Source organism: Nerophis ophidion, linkage group LG26, assembly GCF_033978795.1.
Source record: "Nerophis ophidion isolate RoL-2023_Sa linkage group LG26, RoL_Noph_v1.0, whole genome shotgun sequence".
NCBI lineage: Eukaryota > Metazoa > Chordata > Actinopteri > Syngnathiformes > Syngnathidae > Nerophis > Nerophis ophidion.
Genome location: NC_084636.1, coordinates 39,063,803 through 39,082,057, shown reverse-complemented (window position 1 = coordinate 39,082,057; position 18,255 = coordinate 39,063,803).

Here is an 18,255-nt window from a genome sequence, read left to right as displayed (position 1 = left end):
TAGAAAATGGATGGATGGATATATATATATACATCTATATATATGTATATATATATATATATATATATATATATATATATATATATATATATATATAAGCCGCACCCGCTAAATTTTGATGAACAACTCATTAGTTGCACTGGACTATAAGTCCCAGATAGATACTTTGTGAAATGAGTTATTCACACAGAAATATTCTGTAAATGTTTATTTACATACATTAATTGTTTTCAAACGGTGTCTGTAACATGGCAGTAAAACGGCAGATTAAACAAAACAGAAGTCGTCATCAAGGTCCCACGGTGACGTTTTAGTGAATTTACTGAGGAATTTGTGAAACTGGAACAATTTAAACAAATATAAAAAACATTATAAGTTAATAATACTAACCCAGACCCTTTATGTATAAATAGTTTAAACAATTGACATTTATCCAACGCATTTGAACTCACAGAAGTACAGAAAATGTGTGACTGAGTATTGAAATAGATAATGATCATTTATCATCCCTAGAACTTGTCCCTTCGGTCGTTAGTTTGGGGAAATTCTCTCCAGTTGAAAGGTTTGTCCGCCCCGTGAAGTGTCTGTGCCGTCACATCGCCTTTTACGAGCGACACATCTTTAATTTGCCTCCTCGCCGTTCGTCTGCCTGCTCCCCGAACAAGCAGACCCCTAAAACCTCCGACTAATAGACGGGATTACACCAGTAAAATGACACTTTTATGGCTTAAACTGCCGACTACCTGGACCGGCGGATATTAGAAGACTATCTGCCAGCACTTAGCGTTTAAGTGCCTATTAGCGTCCCGATGCTCGGAGTCTGCCGCGGCCCGCCGCTGATAGGAGGCCAGGGCCGGCTGGGCGAGGCGAAGGCGGGCGGATTAGCGCCGGACTTAGGCCCGGGTTATCAGGTTAATGTGACCACGGCTTGAATTAGCCGGCGGGGACTAGTCACTTGTCTCCACGCCGCCCTGAACTAGACACCGCTCCCCTCGGAGGTCGCCTCCTTCCACCCGGCCAATTAGGAGCGGCACGAGGTGCGCGCCGTTCCCTTGGAAAATCAATTAAAGCCTTTTTGGTGGCTGCTGCGGATAAAAGGAAGCCCGCTGAAAGGCGGCCATTCATTTGGCCACCTTTCAGAAACCAAGGTCTCTCTGTTAGGTCCAATTATTTTAGATCCTCCTCATTCTTATCTCCGGCTTTGAGGTTGGGTCTGCGCCGTGCAGCCCCCTGACTCCCGCGTCGGCGCTCCCCTTTTCCTCCTTTGAAAGGAAAACATCCACGGTTATTTCACGCCAGGGCGAGATTGCCGCATTCCGGAGCGTTCTGTCCTTTCTGCGCCACGCTGATCGTTAACTGGATGCATCTCTTCAATGAGGACTCGCCTCTTCGCGCCTCGCCGGGTCGATGGAATCAAACGACAATTTAACTGCGCGCGACCTTAACTACAGACGCCGCCGCCGCCGCGTCCCTGTTCCGCTTTTTAATTCTCTTCCGACTTAAACTGCCGGTTGTAGCGTCTTGTCGGGACCGAGAAGTATGGAAAATAATGGCGGTTTTTATTTTGCCTCGGTCTATGTCCTCAGTTACTGTACTTGCACCTTATGGATGCTTACCATTCTGCACAAAGAATGTGACTCAATTTGCACTTTTTTCTATTGAGTTAGACAACAAAATAAATCCACCGTAGGGCCAAAAAAAGTTGTGAGTGTCAGTACTTTGATCAAGAATTATAATCAGCTTTGTTGTCTAGGAATGTTTGACACGCAAGGAATTTGACTTGGTAGACTCTTCTGTCTTTGTCCGATGTAAACAATACAAGATGAACCAAAATATGAACAAGTATTTTAGTCCCAGACTATAGAGGGCACCGGGATATAATCCACACCCACTACATTTTTGAAGAAAAACTGTTTTTCCATATATTAGTCGCACCAGACTATATAATAAATATGATATTTACAGAGACATGTTTATTTATATACCGTATTTGGTTCCAAACGGTGTCTGTAACAAGGCAGTAAAATGGCTAATCAAACAAAACAGAAGTCATGGTCATGGACCCACTAGCTGACACGCAAGGAATTTGACTTGGTAGACTCTTCTGTCTTTGTCCGATGTAAACAATACATATGAACCAAAATATGAACAAGTATTCTAGTCCCAGACTATAGAGGGCACCGGGATATAATCCACACCCACTACATTTTTGAAGAAAAACTGTTTTTCCATATATTAGTCGCACCGGACTATATAATAAATATGATATTTACAGAGACATGTTTATTTATATACCGTATTTGGTTCCAAACGGTGTCTGTAACAAGGCAGTAAAATGGCTGATCAAACAAAACAGAAGTCATGGTCATGGACCCACTAGCTGACACGCAAGGAATTTGACTTGGTAGACTCTTCTGTCTTTGTCCGATGTAAACAATACATATGAACCAAAATATGAACAAGTATTGTAGTCCCAGACTATAGAGGGCACCGGGATATAATCCACACCCACTACATTTTTGAAGAAAAACTGTTTTTCCATATATTAGTCGCACCGGACTATATAATAAATATGATATTTACAGAGACATGTTTATTTATATACCGTATTTGGTTCCAAACGGTGTCTGTAACAAGGCAGTAAAATGGCTGATTAAACAAAACAGAAGTCATGGTCATGGACCCACTAGCTGACACGCAAGGAATTTGACTTGGTAGACTCTTCTGTCTTTGTCCGATGTAAACAATACAAGATTAACCAAAATATGAACTGGTATTTTAGTCCCAGAATATAGAGGGCACCGGGATATAATCCACACCCACTACATTTTTGAAGAAAAACAGTTTTTCCATATATTAGTCGCACCGGACTATATAATAAATATGATATTTACAGAGACATGTTTATTTATATACCGTATTTGGTTCCAAACGGTGTCTGTAACAAGGCAGTAAAATGGCTAATCAAACAAAACAGAAGTCATGGTCATGGACCCACTAGCTGACACGCAAGGAATTTGACTTGGTAGACTCTTCTGTCTTTGTCCGATGTAAACAATACATATGAACCAAAATATGAACAAGTATTGTAGTCCCAGACTATAGAGGGCACCGGGATATAATCCACACCCACTACATTTTTGAAGAAAAACTGTTTTTCCATATATTAGTCGCACCAGACTATATAATAAATATGATATTTACAGAGACATGTTTATTTATATACCGTATTTAGTTCCAAACGGTGTCTGTAACAAGGCAGTAAAATGGCTAATCAAACAAAACAGAAGTCATGGTCATGAACCCACTAGCTGACACGCAAGGAATTTGACTTGGTAGACTCTTCTGTCTTTGTCCGATGTAAACAATACATATGAACCAAAATATGAACAAGTATTGTAGTCCCAGACTATAGAGGGCACCGGGATATAATCCACACCCACTACATTTTCGAAGAAAAACTGTTTTTCCATATATTAGTCGCACCAGACTATATAATAAATATGATATTTACAGAGACATGTTTATTTATATACCGTATTTAGTTCCAAACGGTGTCTGTAACAAGGCAGTAAAATGGCTAATCAAACAAAACAGAAGTCATGGTCATGGACCCACTAGCTGACACGCAAGGAATTTGACTTGGTAGACTCTTCTGTCTTTGTCCGATGTAAACAATACAAGATGAACCAAAATATGAACAAGTATTGTAGTCCCAGACTATAGAGGGCACAGGGATATAATCCACACCCACTACATTTTTGAAGAAAAATTTCCATATATTAGTCGCACCAGACTATATAATAAATATGATATTTACAGAGACATGTTTATTTATATACCGTATTTGGTTCCAAACGGTGTCTGTAACAAGGCAGTAAAATGGCTAATCAAACAAAACAGAAGTCATGGTCATGGACCCACTAGCTGACACGCAAGGAATTTGACTTGGTAGACTCTTCTGTCTTTGTCCGATGTAAACAATACATATGAACCAAAATATGAACAAGTATTGTAGTCCCACACTATAGAGGGCACCGGGATATAATCCACACCCACTACATTTTTGAAGAAAAACTGTTTTTCCATATATTAGTCGCACCAGACTATATAATAAATATGATATTTACAGAGACATGTTTATTTATATACCGTATTTAGTTCCAAACGGTGTCTGTAACAAGGCAGTAAAATGGCTAATCAAACAAAACAGAAGTCATGGTCATGAACCCACTAGCTGACACGCAAGGAATTTGACTTGGTAGACTCTTCTGTCTTTGTCCGATGTAAACAATACATATGAACCAAAATATGAACAAGTATTGTAGTCCCAGACTATAGAGGGCACCGGGATATAATCCACACCCACTACATTTTCGAAGAAAAACTGTTTTTCCATATATTAGTCGCACCAGACTATATAATAAATATGATATTTACAGAGACATGTTTATTTATATACCGTATTTAGTTCCAAACGGTGTCTGTAACAAGGCAGTAAAATGGCTAATCAAACAAAACAGAAGTCATGGTCATGGACCCACTAGCTGACACGCAAGGAATTTGACTTGGTAGACTCTTCTGTCTTTGTCCGATGTAAACAATACAAGATGAACCAAAATATGAACAAGTATTGTAGTCCCAGACTATAGAGGGCACAGGGATATAATCCACACCCACTACATTTTTGAAGAAAAACTGTTTTTCCATATATTAGTCACACCGGACTATATAATAAATATATTTACAGAGACATGTTTATTTATATACCGTATTTGGTTCCAAACGGTGTCTGTAACAAGGCAGTAAAATGGCTGATCAAACAAAACAGAAGTCATGGTCATGGACCCACTAGCTGACACGCAAGGAATTTGACTTGGTAGACTCTTCTGTCTTTGTCCGATGTAAACAATACATATGAACCAAAATATGAACAAGTATTGTAGTCCCAGACTATAGAGGGCACAGGGATATAATCCACACCCACTACATTTTTGAAGAAAAACTGTTTTTCCATATATTATACGCACCAGACCATATAATAAATATGATATTTACAGAGACATGTTTATTTATATACCGTATTTGGTTCCAAACGGTGTCTGTAACAAGGCAGTAAAATGGCTAACCAAACAAAACAGAAGTCATGGTCATGGACCCACTAGCTGACACGCAAGGAATTTGACTTGGTAGACTCTTCTGTCTTTGTCCGATGTAAACAATACATATGAACCAAAATATGAACAAGTATTGTAGTCCCAGACTATAGAGGGCACCGGGATATAATCCACACCCACTACATTTTTGAAGAAAAACTGTTTTTCCATATATTAGTCGCACCAGACTATATAATAAATATGATATTTACAGAGACATGTTTATTTATATACCGTATTTAGTTCCAAACGGTGTCTGTAACAAGGCAGTAAAATGGCTAATCAAACAAAACAGAAGTCATGGTCATGGACCCACTAGCTGACACGCAAGGAATTTGACTTGGTAGACTCTTCTGTCTTTGTCCGATGTAAACAATACATATGAACCAAAATATGAACAAGTATTGTAGTCCCAGACTATAGAGGGCACCGGGATATAATCCACACCCACTACATTTTTTAAGAAAAACTGTTTTTCCATATATTAGTCGCACCGGACTATATAATAAATATGATATTTACAGAGACATGTTTATTTATATACCGTATTTGGTTCCAAACGGTGTCTGTAACAAGGCAGTAAAATGGCTAATCAAACAAAACAGAAGTCATGGTCATGGACCCACTAGCTGACACGAAAGGAATTTGACTTGGTAGACTCTTCTGTCTTTGTCCGATGTAAACAATACATATGAACCAAAATATGAACAAGTATTGTAGTCCCAGACTATAGAGGGCACCGGGATATAATCCACACCCACTACATTTTTGAAGAAAAACTGTTTTTCCATATATTAGTCACACCGGACTATATAATAAATATATTTACAGAGACATGTTTATTTATATACCGTATTTGGTTCCAAACGGTGTCTGTAACAAGGCAGTAAAATGGCTAATCAAACAAAACAGAAGTCATGGTCATGGACCCACTAGCTGACACGCAAGGAATTTGACTTGGTAGACTCTTCTGTCTTTGTCCGATGTAAACAATACAAGATGAACCAAAATATGAACAAGTATTGCAGTCCCAGACTATAGAGGGCACTGGGATATAATCCACACCCACTACATTTTTGAAGAAAAACTGTTTTACCATATATTAGTCGCACCGGACTATATAATAAATATGATATTTACAGAGACATGTTTATTTATATACCGTATTTGGTTCCAAACGGTGTCTGTAACAAGGCAGTAAAATGGCTAATCAAACAAAACAGAAGTCATGGTCATGGACCCACTAGCTGACACGCAAGGAATTTGACTTGGTAGACTCTTCTGTCTTTGTCCGATGTAAACAATACAAGATGAACCAAAATATGAACAAGTATTGTAGTCCCAGACTATAGAGGGCACAGGGATATAATCCACACCCACTACATTTTTTAAGAAAAACTGTTTTTCCATATATTAGTCGCACCAGACTATATAATAAATATGATATTTACAGAGACATGTTTATTTATATACCGTATTTGGTTCCAAACGGTGTCTGTAACAAGGCAGTAAAATGGCTAATCAAACAAAACAGAAGTCATGGTCATGGACCCACTAGCTGTGCAAGCTAGCTCTCCAATCAGCTAAACAGACTCACTAACTCCACGGTGACGTTTTGGTGAATTTACTTAGGAATTAGTGAAACTGAACCAATGCAAAAAGAATGCTATAATAAGTTAATACTACTAACACAGACGCTGGTAAACGTGTTAGCATATTAATGCTAACGACGCTAGCTTCTTTACGTTGTGATAACACCTACTAATAAGCATGAAAACACTTCTACAGACATCACACTTGGGATGCTTTAGTAAGTATGAATAGTTTTAGTTGTATTGTAAAACTGATAAACGTCGCTTGGAGTGACGGATGAAGAATCCAGATGGGTAGAAACACTATGGAGCACTCAGAGACTAAACGACACTTTGTTTGAAAAAACTAAAATAAAATAAGTGAGCAAACTTGTCCAAAAGATGGCGTCATAGCACAAACAATAACACACCTTCTCAGTGTTTCTGCTTGTTTTTATTTTTATAAAGTTTGTTTTTCTTGTGAAGGAAAAAACCCATGAATAAAACACGCCGTCTTATAATCCGCAGGGGTCAAAGTTTTGGGGAAAAAAAAATAGCGGCTTATATATTTTGGAATGTACAGAAGTAAAATAAGTATTATGGTAGTTGTTTCAACGTTGTAATTGTGTTGTGGAATATTGGTTGGGAAATGAACGATTTTTAATGGTCCAATCAACGTCACAACCCGACATTGATTAAACATTGTCAAAAAGTATGTTGTTTCAATGTTGTATTTGTGTTGGGCAATGACCAAATTTCAATGGTCAAATCAACGTAGTCAAAAAACGTTTTTTTTGCGTTGTAAAATATTGGTTGGGAAATAGCCAAATTTCAATGTTAAATCAACGACAGAACCCAACATTGATTACACGTCAAAAAGTATGTTGTTTCAACGTTGTATTTGTGTCGTAGAATATTTGTTGGGAAAAAAACTCATTTCAATGGTCAAATCAGAGTCACAACCCAACATTGAATCAACGTCGTCAAAAAGTGTGTGGTTTCAACATTGTATTTGTGTTGTAGAACATTGGTTGGGAAAAGACCAAATTTCAATGGTCAAATCAAAGTCGGAACCCAACATTGATTCCAATGTCGCAACCCAACATTGAATCAACGTCATCAAAAAGTGTGTTGTTTCAACGTTGTGTTTGTGTTGTAGAATATTGGTTGAGAAATAACCAAATTTCAATGGTCTAATCAAAGTCGGAACCCAACATTGATTAAACGTTGTTAAAAAGTATGTTGTTTCAACGTTACCCCGCCTTCCGCCCGATTGTAGCTGAGCTAGGCGCCAGTGCCCCCCGCCACCCCAAAAAGGGAATAAGCGGTAGAAAATGGATGGACGGATGGATGTTTACACGTTTTATTTGTGTTGTAGAATATTGGTTGGGAAATTACCACATTTCAATGTTAAATCAACATCAGTACCCAACATTGATTAAACGTTGTCAAAAAGCATGTTGTTTAAACGTTGTGTTTGTGTTGTAGAATATTGGTTGGAAAATGACCACATTTCAATGTTAAATCAACGTCAGAACCCAGTATTGATTAAATGTCAAAAAGCATGTTGTTTCAACTTTATATTTGTGTTGTGGAATATTGGTTGGGAAAAGACCAAATCAGTGTCACAACCCAACAATGAATCAACGTCGTCAAAAAGTGTGTTGTTTCAACGTTGTATTTGTGTTGTAGAATATTGGTTGGGAAAAGACCAAATTTCAATGGTCAAATCAACGTCAGAACCCAACATTGATTAAATGCTGTTAAAAAGTATGTTGTTTTTACGTTTTATTTGTGTTGTAGAATATTGGTTGGGAAATGACCACATTTCAATGTTAAATCAACATCAGCACCCAACATTGATTAAATGTTGTCAAAAAGTATGTTGTTTCAACGTTGTGTTTGTGTTGTAGAATGTTGGTTGGGAAAAGACCAAATTTCAATGGTTAAATCAGAGTCGCAACCCAACAATGAATCAACGTTGTCAAAAAGTGTATTGTTTCAACGTTGTGTTTATGTTGTAGAATATTGGTTGGGAAATAACCAAATTTCAATGGTCCATTCAACGTTAGAACCCAACATTGATTAAACGTTGTTAAAAAGTATGTTGTCTCAACGTTGTGTTTGTGTTGTAGAATATTGGTTGGGAAAAGACCAAATTTCAATGGTTAAATCAGAGTCGCAACCCAACAATGAATCAACGTTGTCAAAAAGTGTATTGTTTCAACGTTGTGTTTATGTTGTAGAATATTGGTTGGGAAATAACCAAATTTCAATGGTCCATTCAACGTTAGAACCCAACATTGATTAAACGTTGTTAAAAAGTATGTTGTTTCAACGTTTTATTTCTGTTGTAGAATATTGGTTGGGAAATGACCACATTTCAATGTTAAATCAACATCAGTACCCAACATTGATTAAACGTTGTCAAAAAGGATGTTGTATCAACGTTGTGTTTATGTTGTAGAATATTGGTTGGGAAATAACCACATTTAAATGGTCAAATCAACGTCACAAAAAAAAAAAATCATGTTGTTTCAACGTTGTGTTTGTGTTGTAGAGTATTGGTTGGGAAATAACCAAATTTCAATGGTCCATTCAACGTTAGAACCCAACATTGATTAAACGTTGTTAAAAAGTATGGTGTTTCAACGTTTTATTTGTGTTGTAGAATATATGTTGGGAAATGACCACATTTCAATATTAAATCAACATCAGTACCCAACATTGATTCAATGTTGTCAAAAAGGATGTTGTTTCAACGTTGTGTTTGTGTTGTAGAATATTGGTTGGGAAATGACCACATTTCAATGTTAAATCAACATCAGTACCCAACATTGATTAAACGTTGTCAAAAAGTATGTTGTTTCAACGTTTTGTTTGTGTTGTAGAATATTGGTTGGGAAAAGACCACATTTCAATGGTCATATCAGAGTCGCAACCCAACAATGAATCAACGTCATCAAAAAGTGTGTTGTTTCAACATTGTATTTGTGTTGTAGAATATTGGTTGAGAAATGACCGAATTTCAATGGTCCAATCAACGTCAGAACCCAACATTGATTAAATGCTGTTAAAAAGTATGTTGTTTTTACGTTGTATTTGTGTTGTAGAATATTGGTTGGGAAATAACCAAATTTCAATGGTCCATTCAACGTTAGAACCCAACATCGATTAAACGTTGTTAAAAAGTATGTTGTTTCAACGTTTTATTTGTGTTGTAGAGTATTGGTTGGGAAATGACCACATTTCAATATTAAATCAACATCAGTACCCAACATTGATTAAACATTGTCAAAAAGCATGTTGTTTAAACGTTGTGTTTGTGTTGTAGAATATTGGTTGGGAAATAACCAAATTTCAATGGTCCATTCAACGTTAGAACCCAACATTGATTAAACGTTGTCAAAAAGCATGTTGTTTCAACGTTGTGTTTGTGTTGTAGAATATTGGTTGGGAAATGACCACATTTCAATGTTAAATCAACATCAGTACCCAACATTGATTCAATGTTGTCAAAAAGGATGTTGTTTCAACGTTGTATTTGTGTTGTAGAATATTGGTTGGGAAATAACCACATTTCAATGTTAAATCAACATCAGTACCCAACATTGATTCAATGTTGTCAAAAAGGATGTTGTTTCAACGTTGTGTTTATGTTGTAGAATATTGGTTGGGAAATAACCACATTTCAATGTTAAATCAACATCAGTACCCAACATTGATTCAATGTTGTCAAAAAGGATGTTGTTTCAACGTTGTGTTTATGTTGTAGAATATTGGTTGGGAAATAACCACATTTCAATGTTAAATCAACGTCACAAAAAAAAAAAAATCATGTTGTTTTAACGTAGTCTTTGTGTTCCTCAACGTCAGGACCTAATTCAACAAGTTCTCAACGTTGTTTCAACGTCTTGCGCCTGCCGAGAATCCACGCGCGAATCCACCTCCGCTCTCTCCCATTTCTCCGTCAGTATCTTTTCTAAACGGCTGTGGTGACTGCCATGGATGGCTACTCAGCATATGTGTAGACCACCCGCAGCCTCCCCCCCCCCCCCCCCGCCCGGCACAACGGAGAGCGCCGGAGTGTTTATCAGCGCCGGCGGGGGCATGATGGATCTTTAGTGCTCACTTAAACGCACGTTGATGATCAAGTCATGAATCAGGGCCAGCATTAATCACGCCGCCCGGAGACGAATGGAAATGCAAAAGTTCAGTGCTAATGATGAACTACCACCGGTTTGGATGTAGACAAGGGGTGTAGGAAAATTACACGTCGGGGTTTCATGCATAATCTCAGCAGATATTAAACCTTCCCCCCCCCACCCCACCTCACCCCACCTCACCTCACCCACTGTTTGCTCGCTGTCTTCAGAAACATAATCACATTTCATTAGCGGCCAAAGCGCCGTGATTAAACGCCACGCAGTGCCAGTTCATAGCTCCACGCCGCCACTCAAACGTGACTCCGCCCCCCTCATCGCTCTTGAACTCCGGCGGGCCTCCCAACCCCCCACACAGATTGAAATCAGCCATTCAGGACCGGACCCCTCTGACCACGCTGCTCGTGCCTCTGTCAGTCAAACAGGTCCCCCGGGGGGACTAGGGGGGGGGGGCATGGCGTCCCTCGCCAATAGCGTTCTGTCAACCTGGACATGTGCGCCACGTTGTCTCTGACGTGTTGATGCCACGCCTCGCACACCAAACGTGTTTTGTCTCGGCCCACATCGGTGATGATTGATATTGTTGATGAAACGTTGGAATAAGGAGCAGGAGACAAATATAAACAATGGAAACAATTATACTCCGGTTTGTTAGTGATTCTCAGAGCCCCCCAAAAAAGTTTGCGGGCTATAGAGCGTTTTCTATTGGGGCTCCAGTACTCTGGAACAGTTAGAGATGCTACCTCAGTAGAAGCCTTTAAATAGGCCCCCCTTTTAGACCAGTTGATCTGCCGTTTCTTTTTTGCTCTGTAGCGCAGGTTCGGTGGCCAAAGATGAAGCGCTGACTGTACAAAGTCGGGACCCGGGGTGGACCTCTCGTCTGAGCATCGGTTAGGGACGTCTCTGCGCTACTGACCCGTCTCCGCTCGGAATGTTCTCCTGCTTGCCCCACTATTACAATGATATTATCAGTTTTATGTTAGATCCACTATGGACTGGACTCTCACACTATTATGTTAGATCCACTATGGACTGGACTCTCACACTATTATGTTAGATCCACTATGGACTGGACTCTCTCACTATTATGTTAGATCCACTATGGACTGGACTCTCACACTATTATGTTAGATCCACTATGGACTGGACTCTCACTATTATGTTAGATCCACTATGGACTGGACTTTCACACTATTATGTTAGATCCACTATGGACTGGACTCTCACACTATTATGTTAGATCCATTATGGACTGGACTCTCACACTATTATGTTAGATCCACTATGGACTGGACTCTCACTATTATGTTAGATCCACTATGGACTGGACTCTCACACTATTATGTTAGATCCACTATGGACTGGACTCTCACTATTATGTTAGATCCACTATGGACTGGACTTTCACACTATTATGTTAGATCCACTATGGACTGGACTCTCACACTATTATGTTAGATCCACTATGGACTGGACTCTCACTATTATGTTAGATCCACTATGGACTGGACTTTCACACTATTATGTTAGATCCACTATGGACTGGACTCTCACTATTATGTTAGATCCACTATGGACTGGACTTTCACACTATTATGTTAGATCCACTATGGACTGGACTCTCACTATTATGTTAGATCCACTATGGACTGGATTCTCACAATATTATGTTAGATCCACTATGGACTGGACTCTCACTTGTTTATGTTGGATCCACTATGGACTGGACTCACTATTATGTTAGATCCACTATGGACTGGACTCACTATTATGTTAGATCCACTATGGACTGGACTCTCACTATTATGTTAGATCCATTATGGACTGGACCCACTATTATGTTAGATCCACTATGGACTGGACTCACTATTATGTTAGATCCACTATGGACTGGACTCTCACACTATTATGTTAGATCCACTATGGACTGGACTCTCAATATTATATTAAATCCACTATGGACTGGACTCTCACACTATTATGTTAGATCCACTATGGACTGGACTCTCACTATTATGTTAGATCCACTATGGACTGGACTCTCACTATTATGTTAGATCCACTATGGACTGGACTTTCACACTATTATGTTAGATCCACTATGGACTGGATTCTCACAATATTATGTTAGATCCACTATGGACTGGACTCTCACTTGTTTATGTTGGATCCACTATGGACTGGACTCACTATTATGTTAGATCCACTATGGACTGGACTCACTATTATGTTAGATCCACTATGGACTGGACTCTCACACTATTATGTTAGATCCATTATGGACTGGACTCACTATTATGTTAGATCCACTATGGACTGGACTCACTATTATGTTAGATCCACTATGGACTGGACTCTCACTATTATGTTAGATCCACTATGGACTGGACTCTCACTTGTTTATGTTAGATCCACTATGGACTGGACTCTCACTATTATGTTAGATCCACTATGGACTGGACTCTCTCACTATTATGTTAGATCCACTATGGACTAGACTCTCACTATTATGTTAGATCCAATTTGGACTTCCATCCATCTTCTTCCGCTTATCCGAGGTTGGGTCGCGGGGGCAACAGCCTAAGCAGGGAAACCCAGACTTCCCTCTCCCCAGCCACTTCGTTTAGCTCTTCCCGGGGCATCCCGAGGCGTTCCCAGCCCAGCCGGGAGACATAGTCTTCCCAACGTGTCCTGGGTCTTCCCCGTGGCCTCCTATTGGTTGGACCTGCCCTAAACACCTCCCTAGGGAGGCATTCGGGTGGCATCCTGACCAGATGCCCGAACCACCTCATCTGGCTCCTCTCCATGTGGAGGAGCAGCGGCTTTACTTTGAGTTCCTCCCGGATGGCAGAGCTTCTCACCCTATCTCTAAGGGAGAGACCCAAACTCATTTGGGCCGCTTGTACCCGTGATCTTATCCTTTCGGTCATGACCCAAAGCTCATGACCATAGGTGAGGATGGGAACGTAGATCGACCGGTATATTGAGAGCTTTGCCTTCCGGCTCAGCTCCTTCTTCACCATAACGGATCGGTACAACGTCCGCATTACTGAAGACGCCGCACCAATCCGCCTGTCGATCTCACCATCCACTCTTCGCTCACTCGTGAACAAGACTCCTACGTACTTGAACTCCTCCACTTGGGGCAGGGTCTCCTCCCCAACCCGGAGATGGCATTCCACCCTTTTCCGGGCGAGAACCATGGACTCGGACTTGGAGGTGCTGATTCTCATTCCGGTCGCTTCACACTCGGCTGCAAACCGATCCAGTGAGAGCTGAAGATCCCGGCCAGATGAAGCCATCAAGACCACATCATCTGCAAAAAGCAGAGACCTAATCCTGCGGTCACCAAACCGGAACCCCTCAACGCCTTGACTGCGCCTAGAAATTCTGTCCATAAAAGTTATGAACAGAATCGGTGACAAAGGACAGCCTTGGCGGAGTCCAACCCTCACTGGAAATGTGTCCGACTTACTGCCGGCAATGCGGACCAAGCTCTGACACTGATCATACAGGGAGCGGACCGCCACAATAAGACAGTCCGATACCCCATACTCTCTGAGCACTCCCCACAGGACTTCCCGAGGGACACGGTCGAATGCCTTCTCCAAGTCCACAAAGCACATGTAGACTGGTTGGGCAAACTCCCATGCACCCTCAAGAACCCTGCCGAGAGTATAGAGCTGGTCCACAGTTCCACGACCAGGACGAAAACCACACTGTTCCTCCTGAATCCGAGGTTCGACTATCCGGTGTTCTCCTCTCCAGTACACCTGAATAAACCTTACCGGGAGGGCTGAGGAGTGTGATCCCACGATCGTTGGAACACACCCTCCGGTCCCCCTTCTTAAAGAGAGGAACCACCACCCCGGTCTGCCAATCCAGAGGTACCGCCCCCGATGTCCATGCGATGCTGCAGAGTCTTGTCAACCAAGACAGCCCCACAGCATCCAGAGCCTTTAGGTAACTCTGGCCTGGATCTCGTCCTCCCGGGGCCTTGCCACCGAGGAGCTTTTTAACTACCTCAGCGACCGCAGCCCCAGAAATAGGAGAGTCCATCACAGATTCCCCAGGCACTGCTTCCTCATAGGAAGACGTGTTGGTGGGATTGAGGAGGTCTTCGAAGTATTCCTTCCACCGATCCACAACATCCGTAGTTGAGGTCAGCAGAACACCATCCGCACCATACACGGTGTTGATAGTGCACTGCTTCCCCTTCCTGAGGCGGCGGATGGTGGTCCAGAATCGCTTCGAAGCCGTCCGGAAGTCGTTTTCCATGGCTTCCCCGAACTCCTCCCATGTCTGAGTCTTTGCCTCAGGGACCGCTGAAGCCGCACACCGCTTGGCCTGTCGGTACCTGTCCACTGCCTCCGGAGTCCTATGAGCCAAAAGGACCCGATAGGACTCCTTCTTCAGCTTGACGGCATCCCTCACCGCCGGTGTCCACCAACAGGTTCTAGGATTGCCGCCCCGACAGGCACCAACTACCTTGCGGCCACAGCTCCAACCGGCCGCCTCTACAATAGAGGTACGGAACATGGTCCACTCGGACTCAATGTCCAGCACCTCCCTCGTGACATGTTCAAAGTTCTTCCGGAGGTGGGAATTAAAACTTTCTCTGACAGGAGACTCTGCCAGACGTTCCCAGCAGACCCTCACAATGCGTTTGGGCCTGCCAGGTCTGTCCGGCATCCTCCCCCACCATCGCAGCCAACTCACCACCAGGTGGTGATCGGTAGAAAGCTCCGCCCCTCTCTTTACCCGAGTGTCCAAAACATGAGGCCGCAAATCCGATGACACAACTACAAAGTCGATCATGGAACTGCGGCCTAGGGTGTCCTGGTGCCAAGTGCACATATGGACACCCTTATGTTTGAACATGGTGTTTGTTATGGACAAACTGTGATGAGCACAAAAGTCCAATAACAAAACACCACTCGGGTTCAGATCCGGGCGGCCATTCTTCCCAATCACGCCTCTCCAGGTTTCACTGTCGTTGCCAACATGAGCGTTGAAGTCCCCCAGTAGGACCAGGGACTCACCCAGGGGAGCACTTTCCAGTACTCCCTCGAGTGTACTCAAAAAGAGTGTATACTCTGAACTGCTGTTTGGTGCGTAAGCACAAACAACAGTCAGGACCAGTCCCCCGCACCAGAAGGCGGAGGGAGGCTACCCTTTCGTCCACTGGGTTGAACTCCAACGTGCAGGCTTTAAGCCGGGGCTTCCCTGCTTAGGCTGCTGCCCTCGCGACCCAACCTCGGATAAGCGGAAGAAAATGGATGGATGGGTTTCTCAATTCAACATGTTACTACTTCAACATTTCTCGACCGATTTGAAAAATTCCAACAGCAACCATTCAGACATGACTAGGGAAGGTTGTTTGAATGCTACGATTTTACCACGGAATACATTCCATGGTCTTCGATCTGATTTACTCAGATTGTCCACGAGGTGGCAGCAAATCTGCAAAATTCAGAGACTGCCTGGTATTTATGATTTTTTTTTTTTTTTTTTCTGGCGTAGTTTGGACCCCCCTGCTATGGACATTTATCATTTCGTTGTTTGCACTCTAGGACCAGCTGCACGTTGTTGACATTTTATTTGTGGATGCAACAAAAACGAACCCCGTCCCCCTGCCCCCCTCCTCAAAGTGGCTAAGTGCCAGTGAGGGCAATACAGACCCCCTCAGGCCGTGACAGAGGTGTTATTCAACATTTTTTCCCACATGACTAGGGAAGATTGTTTGGTTTTGTCATATCCAAATATCAACATATCTAAACATCTTGTTGTTGTTCTTCTTCTTCTTTCTTATTCTGTTTGTTAGCAAGTTGTTTTTCCAGATGCTCCTGTATTCCAGTTTTACCCATAGGGCTGCCGATGACCCCCCCGCCCCCCTCCTCAAAGTGGCTAAGTGCCAGTGAGGGCAATACAGACCCCCTCAGGCCGTGACAGAGGTGTTATTCAACATTTTTTCCCACATGACTAGGGAAGATTGTTTGGTTTTGTCATATCCAAATATCAACATATCTAAACATCTTGTTGTTGTTGTTCTTCTTCTTCTTTCTTCTTCTGTCTGTTAGCAAGTTGCTTTTCCAGATGCTCCTGTATTTCTCCAGCGTCCATCCAGTTTTACCCATAGGGCTGCCGATGACATCCCCCCCCCCGCCCCCCCCGCCCCCCTCCTCAAAGTGGCTAAGTGCCAGTGAGGGCAATACAGACCCCCTCAGGCCGTGACAGAGGTGTTATTCAACTTTTTTTTTCCACATGACTAGGGAAGATTGTTTGGTTTTGTCATATCCAAATATCAACATTTCTAAACATCTTGTTGTTGTTCTTCTTCTTCTTCTTTCTTCTTCTGTCTGTTAGCAAGTTGTTTTTCCAAATGCTCCTGTATTCCAGTTTTACCCATAGGGCTGCCGATGACCCCCCCCCCCCCCCCCCCCCCTTGCCCCCTCCTCAAAGTGGCTAAGTGCCAGTGAGGGCAATACAGACCCCCTCAGGCCGTGACAGAGGTGTTATTCAACTTTTTTTTTCCACATGACTAGGGAAGATTGTTTGGTTTTGTCATATCCAAATATCAACATTTCTAAACATCTTGTTGTTGTTCTTCTTCTTCTTCTTTCTTCTTCTGTCTGTTAGCAAGTTGTTTTTCCAAATGCTCCTGTATTCCAGTTTTACCCATAGGGCTGCCGATGACCCCCCCCCCCCCCCCCCCCCTTGCCCCCTCCTCAAAGTGGCTAAGTGCCAGTGAGGGCAATACAGACCCCCTCAGGCCGTGACAGAGGTGTTATTCAACTTTTTTTTCCCACATGACTAGGGAAGATTGTTTGGTTTTGTCATATCCAAATATCAACATTTCTAAACATCTTGTTGTTGTTCTTCTTCTTCTTCTTTCTTCTTCTGTCTGTTAGCAAGTTGTTTTTCCAAATGCTCCTGTATTCCAGTTTTACCCATAGGGCTGCCGATGACCCCCCCCCCCCCCCCCCCCTTGCCCCCTCCTCAAAGTGGCTAAGTGCCAGTGAGGGCAATACAGACCCCCTCAGGCCGTGACAGAGGTGTTATTCAACTTTTTTTTTCCCACATGACTAGGGAAGATTGTTTGGTTTTGTCATATCCAAATATCAACATATCTAAACATCTTGTTGTTGTTCTTCTTCTTCTTCTTTCTTCTTCTGTTTGTTAGCAAGTTGTTTTTCCAGATGCTCCTGTATTCCAGTTTTACCCATAGGGCTGCCGATGACCCCCCCCCCCCCCGCCCCCCTCCTCAAAACGGCTAAGTGCCAGTGAGGGCAATACAGACCCCCTCAGGCCGTGACAGAGGTGTTATTCAACTTTTTTTTCCCACATGACTAGGGAAGATTGTTT